Genomic DNA, 18,474 nt, shown 5'->3' with positions numbered 1-18,474 from the left:
ATATCAGGAGGCAGGCTCAGACGGTGTTAGGCCCAGTATGGATTGCACGTGATTGCACAAAGGTTAGAAAGGGTACCGTTTCCCCGGATAACATGTATGGATAGCGTACACATTCAAAATATATGTCTCAGGAGGCAGGCTCAGACGGTGTTAGGCCCAGTATGGATTGCACGTGATGGCACAAAGGTTAGAAAGGGTACCGTATCCCCGGATAACATGTATGGATAGCGTACACATTCAAAATATATGTCTCAGGAGGCAGGCTCAGACGGTGTTAGGCCCAGTATGGATTGCACGTGATTGCACAAAGGTTAGAAAGGGTACCGTATCCCCGGATAACATGTATGGATAGCGTACACATTCAAAATATATGTCTCAGGAGGCAGGCTCAGACGGTGTTAGGCCCAGTATGGATTGCACGTGATTGCACAAAGGTTAGAAAGGGTACCGTATCCCCAGATAACATGTATGGATAGCGTACACATTCAAAATATATGTCTATACATCAGGAGGCAGGCTCAGACGGTGTCAGGCACAGTATGGATTTGACGGCCCAGATTACACAGCGGAGGAGCAGGGAGAGGTAAAGATTGCAAATGCTGGGGCCCTGCCCAAGCAAGGGGGGCCCACTCGTGGGCGTCGGTACTGGCACTGGGCCCCTCATAGTACAGCGGTGTGTCTGACGGCGGGTGTGCACCACCACCGTCAGAGACACTTGATTGCACTATGAGGGACCCTGTGCCAGTGCCCGCGCCCAAGAGTCAGTCTACCCACCTGTCCAGGGCAACGGCACTCGCACGGTGTCGTGCGCTAGGTGGTGACCCCGGCCATGGGGGGGAGGCAGCACAGTTAGGGAGTTTTAGAAAGTGGCATATGTTGATGTTGGACATTCAGCTGATGCAAAAGGCGAAATAGGTGAAGTCCCAGGAAGAGGTGGACCAAAGCAAGCCATTTTTCTGTCACCCTATGTGTCATCAGGGGAAGGTGGGACAAAATCCTTGGAAACCCATGCATGGTTCATTTTAATGAAGGTTAGATCATCCACATTTTGGATTGACAGACGGGTCCTTTTTTCTGTCAGGATTGATCCAGCTGCACTGAAGACTCTTTCCGATAGTACACTTGCAGCTGGGCAAGCGAGCTCCTGTAAGGCATATTGGGCCAATTCAGGCCAGGTGTCCAGTTTAGCGGCCCAATAGTCAAAGGGGAATGACCTGTGTGGGAGAACATCGATATGGGAGGAAAAGTAGTTTGTAACCATAGTTGACAACTGCTGTCTCCTGTCACTTTCCATCGATGCAGTATTACCAGTTGTGTGAGCGGTATTTGAAAAATCAGTCCACAACATTGTCATGAAACCCCTGTCTCCAATGCCACTTCTGCTGTGTGCACCACGAACACCTCTGCCAAGCTGCCCCCGGCCCGTACAGCTCGTGTGAGAACCATCACCGCTGCTGTGTGCTGGGAATGCCTCAAGCAACCGATTTACCAGAGTTGCTTGTTTATTAGCCAATATTAGGTCAAGGTTCTCCTGTGGCATGATGTTTTGTAATTTGCCTTTATAGCGTGGATCCAGGATGCTGGCCAACCAGTAGTCGTCATCGTTCATCATTTTGGCAATGCGGGGGTCCCTTTTTAGGATCTGCAAGGCATAATCTGACATGTGGGCCAATGTTCCCGGTGTCAATGATGCACTGCGAGTGCTGGGTGGAGGAGCACTTTCTGGCAAATCCACATCCCTCCAGTCACGCACAAACCCTGTACCAGACCTTGCCACGCCAACATTTTCACTTGCCCCACGAGATGCATCCTCCTCCCCTAAGTAATCATCCCCATCATCATCCTCCTCCTCCTCTTCTTCCTCCACCTCGTCCAGGAGAGGTCCCTGAGCAGACAATGGCTGAATGTCATCAAGGATTCCCTCCTCCTCTTCCTCCTCATCAACATTGGCTGCAGACGCCTGCTCCTTAAGGTGCATCAAAGTTTGCATGAGCAGACGCATAAGTGGGATGCTCATGCTTAGGATGGCGTCGTCTGCGCTTACCAGCCGTGTGCATTCCTCAAAACACTGAAGGACTTTACAGAGGTCTTTCAGCTTCGACCACTGCACACCTGTCAACTCCATGTCTGCTCTCAAAGTGCCTGGCCGTGTATCCTCCCACAAATGCATTATGGCCTGCCTCTGCTCGCACAGCCGCTCCACCATGTGCAGGGTGGAGTTCCACCTTGTTGCAATGTCGATAATGAGGCGGTGGTTGGGAAGGTGGAGCAATCGCTGCAGCTTCTGCGTACGAACGGAGTGTACAGGCGACCGACGGATGTGCGCGCACAGTCTTCGCACCTTCTGGAGCAGGGCTGTTAACTCCGGACAATTTTTGAGGAAGCACTGCACCACCAGGTTCAAGGTGTGAGCCAAGCAAGGTATGTGGCTGAGTTTTGAAAGGGCTATGGCTGCCACAAAATTACGGCCGTTATCACTAACTACCTTGCCTGCCTCAAGATGTACACTGCCCAGCCATGACTCAGTTTGTCGCTTCAAGTACTCGGCCAGCACCTCGGCGGTGTGTCTGTTGCCCAAACACATCATCTGCAACACAGCCTGCTGACGCTTTCCACTAGCTGCTCGATAGGGGGACACATCGTGTGCAACAGTGGCAGCTGCAGATGGAGTGCTCGTACGACTGCGCTCTGTGGACGAGCTTTCGCTTCTGGAGGAGGAGGAGGAGGGTCGAACGCCTACAGCCAACTGTTTCCTATACCGTGGGCTAGGCAGCACTGTCCCACCACCGCTGTCCCCTGTGGACCCTGCATCCAACACATTAACCCAGTGCGCAGTGATGGACACGTAACGGCCCTGGCCATGCCGACTGGACCATGCATCAGTTGTGAGGTGCACCTTTCCGCTCACTGACTGCTTGAGTGCATGGACAATGCGGTCTTTCACATGATGGTGGAGGGCTGGGATGGCTTTGCGAGAGAAGAAGTGGCGACTGGGTAGGTCATAGCGTGGTACTGCATAGGCCATGAGTTCGCGGAAAGCTGTGCTTTCCACCAACCGAAAGGGCATCATCTCAAACGAGATTAGTTTGGCAATGTGGGCGTTCAAACCCAGTGTACGCGGATGAGAGACTGAGTACTTTCTTGACCTACTCATAGTGTCTGGGAGGGTGAGCTGGACTTGAGAGCTGCATATGGTGGAAGTAGCGGTGGACAGGGCGGACTGAGAGAGGGTTGATGATGGTGATGGAGTTGGTGTTCTTTCTGATGGCCTAGAATCAGTCTTTCGTTGATATAACAGTGGGATTCCCTGACTGCTGTGGCCTTGCAACGACACGTCAACATTTGCTGCTGTGCTAACCGGTGGGCTTACAGTGGGGGAAACAATGTAGCGTTGATGACTACCTTCGTTGTGATCAGTTGCACATGTGGCACTTGAGGTTTGGTGTTGTGTCCACATTTGCAAGTGCATGCTGGTTAAATGTCTAAGCATGCAACTGGTATTCAAATTTTTCAGATTTTTCCCTCGGCTAAAGGTCTTTGCGCACTTCTTACAGATAACCTTGGCCTGATCATGAGGATTTTGTTCAAAAAAGTGCCACACTGCACTCTTCCTACTTTGGCAGACATTGTGCGGCCTAGCACGCTGTGATCTTTTGACCCTCTGGACAAGCTGTCCAGCAACTCTTTTGATGTTTGGAACCTGTCTTTGGAGTGCTACGGGCCTGCCAGATAACAGCTGTTGCGATGTCGATGTCTGCTGTGGATGCTCGTCATCTGAGCTATTGGAAGCAGCACCCTCTTCCCCCAATGGATGCCAATCTGGGTCAACAACTGGGTCATCCATCACCTCCTCTTCTATGTCATGTGCACCTTCCTCTGTGTCACCGTGTATGGTGGTATAGTGTGCGGGAAGGGGCACCTGAGTCTCATCAGGGTCAGAATCTGGCTCTGTACACTGCGAGGACAATGTAGTGCTCTGAGTGAATGTACCAGCAGAATCATCCATCAGCGGCTGTGCATCAGTGCACTCCATGTCAGATTCATCTTGGCCTGGGTAATTCACCATTTGACTTGATAATCAAGGCATGGTATGTGAAAACAGCTCCATGGAGTAATCAGTAGTATGGCCTGCGTCATCCTTCAATCTTGGTTGGGGTGAAGGACACAAGGAAAGGTGTGGTTCATGAACATGAGCCTCCAATGACGACTCAGTGCTTTTACTTTTTACAACTGAAGAAGAGGAGGCGATAGAGCTGGAGGCTGAGTCAGCAATGTAAGACAAAACTTTTTCCTGATGCTCTGGCTTTAAAAGCGGTTTGCCAACTCCTAGAAAACTAAGCGTTCGAGGCCTTATGTAGCCAGACGATGACGCAGGCTCAACACCTCCTGCATTCGGTCCTATTTTGCTCTTGCCACTACCATCAGATCCACCACCAACACCATCATTACCAGCTGCCAACCCCCGCCCAATTCCACGGCCTCTTCCACCAGCCTTCCTCATTTTTGGTAGAAATGTAGACAAAATCCAACAAACTATATAGTAATGTAAAACAAGGTACAAGGTGTCTATAGGACAGGGGAGATTTTGAATTTCTGCAGACACTTGTGGACACTGGACACTTTTGGATTGTGTGAGGCCCAATGATATCTGAGCGCTATGTGACAGGCTCGATGGCACAGCTGTGACCAAAGTGACTAGAGGATAAGGGAGATTTTGAATCTCTGCACAATCTTTTGGACACTGGACACTTTTGGATTGTGTGAGGCCCAATGAATATCTGAGCCCTATGTCACAGGCTCGATGGCACAGCTGTGACAAAAGTGACTAGAGGATAAGGGAGATTGGATTGCTTTTAAAAAAGCAGTTTGCGGAGCAGTGGGTAAACAGCAATGCCAGCCTGTCAGGAAGCCTTAAAAGGCAGCCCAACAACCAACACCACTGATACACCACAATATAGCCTCCCCTTGCACTGCACACACAGTGACTGGTGTGTTGTGCAGGCCAAATTGCTAGCAGCAGAAGCAGTTTTTTTTTCTTCTCAGCAGGACAAAAAAAAAAATTGGGATTGCTTTTAAAAAAGCAGTTTGCGGAGCAGTGGGTAAACAGCAATGCAGGAATGTCAGGAAGCCTTTGAAGGCAGCCCAACAACCAACACCACTGATACACCACTATATAGCCTCCCCTTGCACTGCACACACAGTGACTGGTGTGTTGTGCAGTCCAAATCGCTAGCAGCAGAAGCAGTTTTTTTGTCTTCTTCCCTGCCTAACACTCTCCCTACAGAATCAGCAGCAACCTCTCCCTATACTGAGATCGGCAGAAGTAAGATGGCGGTCGGCGTGCACGCCCTTTTATACCCCCTGTGACGCCCACCAAAGCAAGCCAATCACTTGCATGCCCTTCTGAAAGATGGTGGTGACCCCTGCCTATGTCATCACGTTGCCCACAGTGTCCGTGGATCCTGATTGGCTGAAAAAGAGCGCAAAACAAACTTTTGAAACGCGACTTTGGCGCGTAAGTCGCCGACCTCGTGGCCGACCTCATCCTAGGGTCGGGTTTCGTTTCATGAAACCCGACTTTGCCAAAAGTCGGCGACTTTTGAAATTTTTCGACCCGTTTCGCTCAACTCTAGTGTAGACATTTGTGGCGGGCACACAAAACTTTGCCACATTTGGGCCATACTGGTCTTGCCTTGTGCTGAGGCGCTGCCTCTGCACGCTCTTTGTGCAGAGCTTCCTCCACTGCCTCGACGCACAGAGCTGCTTTGTAAAGCACTAGCAGCACTGTTCTCGGGTGGAATGGAGAACATGATGGACTGCACCAGTGTGTCTTGGTACTCCCACATTTTACGCTCCCGGTTCAATGGTGTTATGAGGCTTTGTAAGCTGTCCCAGTAGCGAGGATCTAGGAGAGTGTACACCCAATAATCAGCCGTGTTGAGCATGTGGGCGATACGGAGGTCATTTCTCAGGCACTGCAGCATGAAATCAACCATGTGCTGCTGACTCCCAACTGCCCAAGAAACGCTGTCCCCTGCTTGAGGCGTCATCTCTGCCTGCTCTGCATCACCCCACCCTCGCTGTACATACTGACTAGAGCATTGTGTACCTCCCTCCTCTGGAGAGATGTCCTCCTCCTCCATTGACTCTTCCTCATCCTCCTCACAAAGTGTCCCCTGCCTAGGCCTTTCTGAGGAACCACGTAGCGCAGACTGTCCAGAAGCAGATGGCATTTGTGACTCCTCGTCCTCCACCTCTTCCAAAACCTCCTCCCTTAGTGCTTGCAGTGTTTTTTGAAGCAGGCAGATAAGGGGGACAGTCATGCTGACTAGTGCATCATCTGCACTTGCCATCCACGTGGAATCATTGAAGGCACTCAAAACGAGGCAGATGTCCTTCATAGAGGCCCACTCAGTGGTGCTGAAGTGTGACCGGTGCACAGTGTGACTTGTTTGCGCCTGGTGCAGCTGGTACTCCATTACTGCTGCCTGCTGCTCACACAACCGCTCCAACATATGTAACGTTGAATTCCACCTGGTGGGTAGGTCACATATGATGCGATGTTCTGGAAAGCGTAATCGGCGCTGCAGAGCTGCAATGCGCAATCTTGCCGTGCTGGAACGCCGCAAGTGAGCGCAATCTATGCGGACCTTGTGCAACAGTGCATCAAGATCAGGATAGTCCCTCAGAAAGCTCTGCACGACCAAGTTGAACACATGTGCCAGACATGGGATTTGAGTGAGGTTGCCTAGGCCCAGAGCTGCCACCAGATTTCGGCCATTGTCACACACTACCAAGCCTGGCTGGAGATTCGCTGGCAGAAACCACATGTCGCTCTCCTGCTTGATGGCAATCCAGAGCTCCTGCGCTGTGTGGCTTCGATTCCCCAAAGAAATCAATTTCAGTACGGCCTGTTGACGTTTGGCCACGGCTGTGCTCATATCGGTCTTAACAGGCTCCTGCAGCGCTGATTCTGAGGAACTGGAGTATGAGGAGGAGTCTGTGTGCACAGACTGGATTCCTGCAATCCTTGGAGTTGGCAGAACACGTACAGCGCCTCTCTCAAGATCTGTACCCGGCTCCACAACATTGACCCAATGGGCAGTAACGGAAAGGTATCGTCCCTGTCCATGGGTACTGGTCCACGCATCGGTAGTCAGGTGGACCTTGCTACTGACGGCGTTTAGTAGCGCATGTTTAATTTTTCCCTCCACATGCTTTTGCAGGGCAGGGACAGCTTGCCTGCTGAAATAAAAGCGGCTGGGCACGGTGTATTGTGGGACTGCCAATGCCATGAAGTTCCGGAAGGTGTCAGTCTCCACCAGCCTGAATGAGAGCATTTCAAGGGCCAGTAATTTGGCAATGCCAGCATTCAGAGCCTGTATTCAGGGATGGTTTGCCGAGTATGGCCGCCTTTTCTCCCATGCCTGTGCTACCGATGACTGTAGAGTGGCCTGGGAGTGTGAGGATGAACGGGAACGTGGTGCTGTGGGTGGAATGTCACTGGGTCTCTGGACAACAGTGCCAGAGGTACCTCCATGGCGATCCTGTGAGGAAGCCGAACCAGCTGTGTTTGAGCTGGAGGAAGAAGCTACAATACAAGCTGAAGAGGTGGTAGGTGGTGCTGTAGGTTGGCCTACATCTTGAGTGTGTCTCTGTAACTCCACCACGTGCTTGGTCCGCACATGTTTCCACATATTTGTGGTATTCGGGTTGCTGACACTTTTACCTCTTTTGACTTTCTGATGACACAGCTTGCATTTGACAAAGCAAATGTCATCTGCAACTGTGTCAAAAAAGGACCACGCACTGCAAGTCTTGGGAGCGCCCGTTTTGGCTTTTGGAAGAGGAATTCTCCTAACGGGTGCCGAAGTGGAGGCTACAGGCAACCAAGTCTGCCCCCTCCCTCTCCCTCCTGTTTTGGCCGTTCGGGGACTCTCTTCCTCAGAGCTGCTCTCACCACCATACTGTTCCTCACGCCATGATGGGTCAAGGACCTCATCATCTACACTCCCCTCTTCAAACATCTGCTTCTCCTGGGTAGTCTCGCCAGTACCGTACGCACCAGAAAGTGGCACCTGAGTCTCGTCATCATCTGATGCGTACTGAGGTGTGCTGACCATAGGCACTGGCCCACCCGCCTCTTCAGTGTCAGAGGGACAAAGCAGTTGCGCATCACTGCATACTCCCTCTTCTTCATATTCTTGAATGCTGCTTGGCTGGCCCCCTCTTTCCAAGCCAACAGATTCAGAGAACAGAAGTAGAGACTGTGATGGCTCCTGTCCAGGGCTCTCTAACTGCCTGGGCAATTTGGCAGGTGGTGAAGAGACAGATGGTTGCTCTTCAGTGCTCTGGCCCTGAGAGGACGTGGAAGTCATTGAAGTCAATGCGTTAGCTGCCATCAATCCGACAACGGCTTCAATTTGTTACTCCCGCAGCAGTGGGGTACGGCGAGGTCCTACAAAGCTGCGCATGAAGGACTGTTGCCTGGTAAAACTGGGGGATGCTGACTCACTGGTGCCCGCAGCAGGCACAGAATCCCCACGTCCTCTCCCTGCAGAATCCCCACGTCCTCTCCCTGCTGAAACTCCACGCCCACGCCCACGTGTCTTGCTCCCTGCCTTCTTCATTTTGGTAGACTGATAAAGATAGGCAGAAAAGTACAAAGGGGGGGCTTAGTGTGCTTATTCCTGAACAGCTGCTAACAGGTATAAGAAACACTAATTTTATAAAGTATGTGGACTACACTTTAATATGAGCTAATGTGGCCTGCCTACACAACTGTCAAATGGAGTGCTTGGTGAACTTTATTTTGTTTTGTTTTTTCAAAAAAACAAAAAAGGATGTGCCCAAAGATTTGAAAGCGATAGTATCACAAACTTTTTGGAGCTATTACAATGCAGGAAGGTAACCTACATTGCAAAAGATGAGGCTCCAAAAAATAGTGTAATACTAATCTGGCTGCGGCTGAAGGGCACAAGCCAGAAAAAAGGCTCCTCTATCTACTCCTATATAGTGTTTGCAACCAACCAATGTAGATGGATACGGATGGATGCACACTAATAGGAGAATGAAAAATGAGCTGCAATAAAACAAAAATATGTATGAGGCAGTGACGCACGCTTAGCGGCCTACAACCAGACGTAGCTGTAGGACACACTACAGCGTGAGCTGCACTCACACACAGAGACCTCTCACAGCCGTGAACAGTGCAGATAAGTGGGCACTAGCACTGAAAGGCTGCAGAAAGGTTCCGCTGTCTACTCCTATAGTGTTTGCAACCAACCAATGTATACAATTACGGATGGATGCACACTAATAGGAGAATGAAAATGAGCTGCAATAAAAGAAAAATATGTGTGAGGCAGTGACGCACGCTGAGCGTCCTACAACCAGACGTGACTGCAGGACACACTACACAACGTGAGCTGCACTCACTCAGACCTTGCAGACAGCTGTGAAAACTGCTGCAAGGCAAAAGAAAGCTACAGTGGTTTATTATGTAGCCTGGGTAAAGCACAATATGATTTGGAAAATCGCTATCTCTAACTGTCCCTCAGAGTCTTGAACAGCAGCCTGTCCCTAACTGAATTCACAGCAGAGTTAACCCGAAAAGGCGGCGGCGGCTTTTATAGTGCATCATGACATCATTTCAGCAGCCAATCACAGGCATGCCATTACTTAACATGCCTACATGCCTAACAGGATGTGCCCACACTTCTGAGGATTGTCATTGGCTGAATCAAATCAAACTGGCTCATAGCATTATGGGAACTTCCGATTCCGGTATTCGATATGCTAAAAGTATCGGAACTCAGTATTGGAATTCCGATACCGTGAACATCGGCCGATACCCGATACTTGCAGTATCGGAATGCTCAACACTAATAATCCCATCCACTTTGCTGGAATTGTAAGTTGCTGTGTGTTTTACATAGTGAAAAATGTGCAGCATCAGAAACTCAACTCATCATAAGAACATAACTTAACAATGTGAACAATGAAATTGGTACAGCGTAGGCTGACTGCTGCCAAGCTGCTTTTTTCTCTTTAAATTGAGTGTTTCAATTGAGACTTCAAATTTTCTCTATCAACGTAATCATCTTTCCTGATTGCTAAACATACTCCAGGTTGATCCCATTTTCTACTTTAATTGATGGTGCCCTCCACTCTCCTTTTCCTCGTCTTTACTGATTGTTTTACAATAAAGAAAAATGTTCAACACAAATATCCCTTCCCTTGTAAAGTGCTTGCATACTTGAAAATATTAAAGGGGTTGTCCACTAATAGGACAGCCCCTTCTTGAACTAAATGTTTAGCACCTATAAGATAAAAAAAACCCATACTCACCTCCCTTGTCGGCATTGTTCCTGCGATGTCAGCACTTGCTCTCCCTGGGGCTCTCTCGCGGTGTTGTAACATGTAATGTTGGCGCCCAATCAGCGCTGGTACCACTGTCCCCGCCTACATACGAATTGAACATGAAGAGGAAGCACGGAATCAGCTGCAGTCCAAATATAGCTTAAATACAGTAATAAAGTATTGTGAAGCAGAAACATCTAGCTACATAACACTTCTGGCAGAAACTTGGTTAACACAAGAAATACAGTAATATGACATTATAACAACTTAATATACTCTGTTCTCCCTAAGGCTTACAGGCAATGATTGCTCAGATTTTATATACCTTTTTCAGTGATTTAACCTAATTTTTATGGATGCAAAAACAAGGCTATAAAGCTAGAGAGAACAAAGGTTTCGGACAGGCAATAAATACACTGACTGGAAGCTTATTATATTTATCCCAACTAGATAACATTGAAACCATTTATTATGTGAGCACTTCTTGAAAAGAAATGTAACAAATGCAGGTTCTGAGTTTCACGCAAATTCTTTCTTCTACTAATAATAAAATAAAATATATGTTTAATGACATAATTCTTGACAAGTATCTATACGTGGTGCTAGGGGAGCATTAACAATAGGGGCACTAGTGCCTGAACATGCCCAAAGGCCACTCTGCCCCATAAGAATGTATTATTTCTATAATTAGCACATGGTAGGTGGGGGTCTCATTACACATTTATGCTCTTGGATCAATACCTTTAACACCTTCCCGACATTTGTTGTACATGTACGGTGCATCTTGGGTGCTGGTGTATGGAGTTGGCTCAGGGGCTAGGCAAACTCTATACACAGCAGATGTCAGCTGTATTACAAAAAAGTCTCTGCTTTTTAATTCTTTAGATGTTCCTGTCAATTACTAGCAATGGCATATAAATACAGTAGCTTGCTTGCTGGTGCTAGATTGCAGGGTGGTGATTAGTTGCCATATACCCAGTTGCTACCATCTTGGTCCTCCTATGAAGCTGAACCTGTGACTTGGTTTGATAGAAGGAAGTTATTTTCACTATATACTGCAAAAAAATTTTTTACAAAATATTAGAATGTAAAAAAATAAAATAAAAATAATTATAAAATATTGAATCATCACTCCAAATATTTCACTGTATCCATTTGATACCTGCTTTTAGTTTTGCTTCAACTGAATCATAGGTACTTTACCAGTCTTTGACTTGTGCATAGAATATTTAGAAAATCTAGTTGGACATTATTGGACACTCTTGATCAGATTCTACATTTTCCAGTGGTATGTAGTCATTGGTAATAGCAGTCCTGGCATAAAGGGTTAAAGTCAACCTTGAATAAAAATTCTGAATCCCATGTGCATAGAAGTCTCAGGTTCAGCTCCCATCTATGCTGAGGTTCTCATTTATAACATAAATCACAAAGTGATGAAACATCTGTCACACTCTCACGGGACTCCATTTACTTTTAGTGGGGTTTCTTGGGATCTGCTGCAGTGCTATTTTTTTAGTAAATTTTATCACAATGTTTGACAACTTCAATCACTATCACTGAACACAAGAACAATTTCCATCATTTTTGTAATATTGAGTTTCATAAAACTTTTTCATGACCCATAACATGAAAGTAGAGTTGAACGACTTTGGTCGGATCGGGTTTCATGAAACAAAATTTGTTTCAGATGAAACTGGTCCGACTAGGGCAAAAAAAGTCGGAGTTTCGTCCGAAACCCGACCCCAATGCAAGTCAATGGGGAATAAAAGTCGGCATTGAGCGGATGACATTCATCCACGTGATTGGATTTGGACGCTGAACAGAGTCCAACCTAGGGGTCTTAACGAAAATTTAATCTTTGTGCCGTTTTTGTGATCACTTCTTCTGCTGTGATACCCTTGCATTATGGGTACATTTACTAGTGCCATTTTTAACGATTTTTATTTTCATGATTTAATTTTAGGTTTTTTGTTTATCACGTTTATCCGTGTTTGGCCCGGGATGAGTGGGTTCGTTATCTTTGTGGCCCTGGGGGACGAATTCATACGGATATGTGGTGGAGAACATCGGTGCGGCAATCATGCCGTGAATATTTTAATTTTCTATTTTTTTCATCATTCTGGATATATCTAATCGTCTGTGCTATATAAGCTTATTCCCTATGTGGCTAGAGTTAAGATTGTTTAAACTCTGTTTGAGGAGGACATATTCTCACCCTTATGCACATTTTTTTGTAAAATTTATCTAGATATTTAATCATAGGTGCGTACCACTGATGTCTCCCTTTAATTATTTATTTTATAATACTGACACTATGTTGGCATGAATTATTAATTCCACTGGGACATAAATGTGGTATGATACCAGATGATTTTTTTAATCTGGCATTATGGGAGATATGTATGTATAAACATTTATGTCTGTATTTGTATCATTTGTATTTTTGTATTTTTCATTTTGTATTTTGTATGTCTTTGCGTTTGTGATGTGTTTTTTATATTTAGATCTCAGCTATGTTATGCTCTTTTATGACCCTATAGAGCATTGCTCTATCTGGATGGCCCCCTCCCTTATTAGGTGTAGATATGCTGAATTTGAAATGGGGCATGTGTATCACTAGTAGAGCACTTCGTGCCGGGCTGACAGCCTCCCTCCCTCTCTTGTGATGTGTGCACCGCTGACCTGCACGCAGGCGCGCCAGGCTCCGGGAGGCCGGCTTTCGGTGTCTCCAGGCTGTGGTGGTTACTATGGCATATTGCCTGTACCGCCCATCCTGACGCCAACGCTGCCTCGGGTTGCCCGGTAACACCTGCATCACATCCGGTCCGCGGCCCCCACCACTTCCGGTCCCGCAGGCTTTTTAAATCTCCCTTACACTCTGACACATTGCCCCTGATGAATGACGTGTTCCGAAACATGCGTCGGGTGGAAGCGCTGACCCCTGCCCCTGCACAGGATCTGCTATAGGTATCTCTGCCGGCATCATTTATATTTCTTACAACATGTGTATTCTTTTTATTAAGCGGCACACTGCTGGTACTTGTTGGTCTAACCTGGCTAGTAACTGTTGGTAATCTATGTCTGTAATTATGTACAGTGTATTTTGGCCATACTTTGAAATTATGATTACTATGGGGAAATAGACTTCTCAGGGGTCTGTGCGTCCCTGTTTTTTATGGCACATATTTGTGCTCTATGACTGCACGCATTTTCACTGTTTGTTCCTGCATACTTGTTTAATAAAGCATATGTATTTTTTATATTCATGAACTATATGGTCGTTTTTGTGGTCCCCACAGACCACCCTTTTGTCTACTTGATGTCTATGCATAGTCATCCGCAAATGAACTCTTGGCAACCATACGTATTCACTGGAAGCCATTCCAGGTACCTACGCTGCTTGATAGAATTCTGAGGCTGTACTAAAGTTGTCAACAGACCAAAGAGAGAGTATTTTTAGGAATATAAAGTATTAAAGAGTTGTTCACTACCTGGAAAATCCATTTTTAAATGAAGCACTCTCCATTGTAAAGTTAAAAAACCTATACTTCTTCCACTGGCACCATTTCAGCTATGTTGGCATCGGGTTTGTTAGGATTTGAGGGACTTTGTTACTTTGTTATGTCACTTGAGCCCTGCAGCCAGTCAGCAGCACTATTAAGCAGCCGCACTCTCACTTTTTCTGTTTGTCCATCATTCATCTGAGGGAAAAATAGCAGGTGCCGATTGGCCATAAAAATACCACGCAATCTTGTAAGACCCTGTGGCAGTAGGAGAGTATGCTTTTTTTATTCTGCACTGGGGTCTACATCCTTTTATAAGGGGTTGTCCAGGTAGTGAACAATCCATTTAACAAACTTTGCCTTCTTTCACACGTGTTTCTTTACTCTTTGTTTGCCTATGTGTCCATTTGTGATTTTGCTGTCTTCAGTCTTAAACTACAATTTGCATATTCCAATAAAAACAAACAAAATCATTGCATGAACAGGTGTGTGTGATTTTGACTAATACTGTATACATATTTATATATACAACTAGCACAGATGTAGCAGAGCTGATTTATATTATTTTGGATCATTCCATAGGTTTACCTGTAGTGATGAGCGAGCATACTCGGTATTGCTCGGTACTCGCCCGAGCATCGCAGTGGCCAGGAATAATTTGTTTTTGCATCTTAATCCTGATTATTTTATTTAAAAGTAATCCAGAGCACACTGTATTTTTTCGCCAATTGCTTGTTGGCACTGCAGAATACAACCAGGTCCTTTCCATAGTACAACATTAAAATCCAGCTATTTTAAACAGGGGTTTGGCCGTCAGACCGATCACATCTGAGTGCGCATAACATTTTGTCATATTTGAGGTACTGTAAAAATTTTTTGGAGTGTGTTTTCTTAAAAAAAAAATTTACCTACAGGGCAGATATTTTACACTGTGTTTTGTCCGCCTCACGCATCGCCTATCATTGTTCTCAAAATTGTGGCATTTCAGGGCTCTATTGAATTTTTTTGTTGTGTGTTAGTCTAGTTATTGACACTATTTTGCTGCCCCCCCAAAAAAACAGGCCAGATATTTTAAAGTGGGGTATCTGCGTCACAGGCATAACACATCATTGTGCTCAAAATTATGCCATTTCAGCCCTCCGTTTAATTTATTTTGCTGTGTCTTAGCCTACTTATTGACACAATTTTGCTATTAAAAAAAAAATACAAATCAGATAATTTCAAGTCTGGTATCTCCGTCACATGCCTCACCTATTTGTGGGCTAAAAATTGGGGGATTTTTAAGGGCTCCATTGAACTTTTCTGCTGTCTTTTAGTCTAGTTATTTACACTCTTTTGCTGTAAAAAAAAAAAAATACAGTCCAGATAATTTCTAGTCTGATATCTCCGTCACACGCCTGACCTATTTGTGGGCTAAAAATTGGGGGATTTTTTAAGGCTCCAGTGACCTTTTTTGCTGTGTATTAGTCTAGTTATTGACACCAGTTTGCTTAACAAAAAAGGTGTTACCTACAGGCCAGATATTTTAAACTGTGGTTTTCACGCACACGGATCACATATAATTTTGCTCCAAAGTCAGACATTTGTACTGAACGTGCAAAATATTGCAGTGTATTTAAAATGGGGGAGGCGCATGCCAAGGGAGGGGTTAAGTGGATGTGATGATGATGGTGCATGCAGAGGGCGAGGCGGAGGACGTGGACAAGCTGAAATTGGCCCACTACAAACACCCACAATTCTTCTCACTTGACCTTCCTTTCAGTTACTAGGGGACCGCAGCAATACACCACTATTGAACCCAGAGCAGTGTGAAACTGTTGTTAGTTGGATAGTGGATAATGCTTCCAGCCACTTTGTCACCACCACCCTTCCACACGGTCAAGTCTGAGTAGCCGTGAGTCTGGACTGCATATTCCTCAACCCTGATCCTCCTTCCTCCCACCATGCAGAGTGCCTGGAGACAACTGATCCCACACTTGAGCACTCCGAAGAGCTGTTCATTTTTCCATTTAGAGATTCCCGCCTCTCTCCCAGTGCAGTTGAAGCGGGGCAAGAGGAGATTGCATGTAGTGATGGCCAAATATTTGAGCAGCCACATTCACACGAAGGTGATGGTGGGAACGTGTCACAAGAGGTGGATGATAAGTAAACACAATTGCCCTAAAGTCTGTAAGAGGACCAGGGTGCGGAAGTGGAAGACAAGGTGGTGGATGATATGGTAACTGATCCAACCTGGCAGGAGGACATGCAGAGTGAGGACAGCAGCACACAGAGGGAGGGAGGCATAGAACCCCAACAGGCAGGAAGAAGCATTGTGTTGGCCTCAGACAGAAGACAGGCAACTGTTCACCGTAACACCAACATGACAGACATTGCAAGTACAAGTGTTAGGTCTTCCTGAGTCTGGTTGTTTTTTAAAGACTGTCAATAACCCCAAACAGGCCATTTGCATCACCTGCTAGGCCCACATCTGGGGTAGCAAAACTACCAGCCTGACTACCACCAGCATGATCAGGCACATGGCAGCAAAGCACCTGTTTTTTGGCCGATTCCCAGGGTCCAGGAACAATGTCTGCGGGTGACACCAGTGCTTCTTCCACTATTGTGCATGCAAGCCAATCCCCTGTCCATGGTGCCTGTGAAGATGCCTCCTGCCCTGCACCTGTCCTTGCACATCCTCAACTAGAACCATAATCAAGCATGTCCACGTCCTTGTCCCAGTGCAGCGATCAGTTGTTCATACCCCAGTCCTTGGAATGCAAGTGGAAATACGCTGCCAACGCCCCACAGGCCACAGTACTAAATTCACACATTTCTCATCTGCATGTGCTCAAAATGTTGCCTTTTAGGCTCGTGGAGATGGAAGTTTTCCGCAACCTGATGGCGGCAGCCGTCCCAAGGTACTCGGTCCCCAACCGCCACTATTTCTCCCGGTGTGCAGTCATCGCATTACACAAGCTCTTGTCTAACAACATTAGCCATGCCCTCAACAATGCTATTACTGGGAAAGTCCACCTAAACACAGACACGTGGACAAGTGCTTCCAGGCAGGGACGGTACATCTCGCTGATGACACACTGGGTTAACATAGTGGAAGCAGGGACCCAGTTGGACCTTGGGATGGAACACATCCTCCCAACGTCGAGGATTGCGGGCCCTATGTCAATCAATATTTCCCCCACAATCTACAGCTACTGCACCTCCTCCTCCTCCTCTTCAGCCTCCATCTCAAAAATGACCACATCAGTCACAAACTGGAAGCACTGCAGCACTGCTTCAGCCAAGCGGCAACAGGCTGTACTGAAGCTAACATGCTTAGGTTACAAACTGCACAATGCTGAAGAGTTGTGGACCGTTCTGAAAAGCAGGCAGATCTGTGACTGACACCACTGAACCTACAGCCAGGCATGGTCGTGTGTGACAATGGCCAGAACCTGGTGATGGCTTTGAATCGAGGCAAGCTTACACACGTTCCATGCCTGGCCCATGTGCTTAATTTCGTTGTTCAATGGTTTCTCAAAAGCTACCCTGAGCTGCTGGATCTGCTTTTGAAATTACGCCGCCTGTGTGCCCATTTTAGAAAGTCAGCTACAGCTTCTGTTGCCCTTGCTTCAGCAGCGTTAGCACCTTATGGCTACTGGTGTGTGATATACCCACGCTTTGGAACTCTACACTGCAGATGTTGGAAAGGATTTGTGAGCGGAAGAGGGCAGTTGTTGACTATCAGCATCAACAAAGCTGTCGGTATTCAGTTCAGGCTCCACACATAAGACCTCAGGAGTGGACATAGTTGTCAGACATATGTACCATCCTACAAAACTTTGAGAAGTCCACCAAGATGGTGAGCGGCGATGATGCCTTAATTAGTGTCACCATCCCACTTCTCTGTGTTCTTAAACGCTCTCTGCTCATAATCAAAGAGGATGCATTGCAGGCAGAGCATGATGAGATGGAGCAAGGAACCAATACAGGGTGATTATACACAGCCCAACCTCATCTCATCCCAACGTGGATTGGGTGACAATGAGAAAGAGGAGGAGGAAGAACAGGAGCTAGTTTAATGCGCTATAGACAGTACTACCTGCACATCTGTCATACCGTCTGTTCAGCGTGGATGGCCTGAGGAGAGGGATGAGAAGGAGGAGGGGGAGGAGGAGACTGTGGTCAGTCATCCTCTTGGTGAGGACACGGAAGTCTTGCCTGTTAGCAGTCTGGCACGCATGGCATACTTTATGCTTCACTGCCTTTCCCGTGGCCCTCGTATTCTCACAATTTTGGGTGACAGTCATTACTGGTTGGTGACACATCAAGACCCACGCTACAAGAAAAACTTTCATCTCTTTTTCCAGTGGCAGACAGATGTACTAAAATGGTGCTGCACCAGAAGGCCCTTGTTGCGGAATTATTGAAAAAATTCCCTTCTGAAAATGCTGGTGGCAGAGGTCACAGTTCGTTGGACAACCAAGGAGTACAGACGAGAGAGACACAACTGCAATCCAGCAGAGACAGGGGAACACTGGCAAAGTTATGGGAGAGTTTTCTCAGACCATCCCATCACAGTGGCCCTGAGACATGGGGTACTGTCACAAGGAGCACAAAGTTTTGGAAG

General features: G+C 46.8%; 1 long non-coding RNA gene across 1 annotated transcript in view; it reads left to right on the top strand.

Moving 5' to 3' along the window:
• Positions 1 to 13,624, top strand: part of LOC141064934 (uncharacterized) — a 34,375-nt gene extending 20,751 nt beyond the window's left edge. Inside the window, exon 2 of the long non-coding RNA XR_012226144.1 lies at positions 12,326 to 13,624. This is a non-coding gene — a long non-coding RNA (uncharacterized lncRNA). The remainder of the gene's footprint in view (positions 1 to 12,325) is intronic.
• Positions 13,625 to 18,474: the final 4,850 nt, after the last annotated feature.

This window comes from Dendrobates tinctorius, unplaced genomic scaffold, assembly GCF_039654945.1.
Source record: "Dendrobates tinctorius isolate UK_male_01 unplaced genomic scaffold, ASM3965494v1 ptg000003l, whole genome shotgun sequence".
NCBI classification, from domain to species: Eukaryota; Metazoa; Chordata; class Amphibia; order Anura; family Dendrobatidae; genus Dendrobates; species Dendrobates tinctorius.
This window is presented reverse-complemented; position numbering and strand designations above follow the sequence as displayed.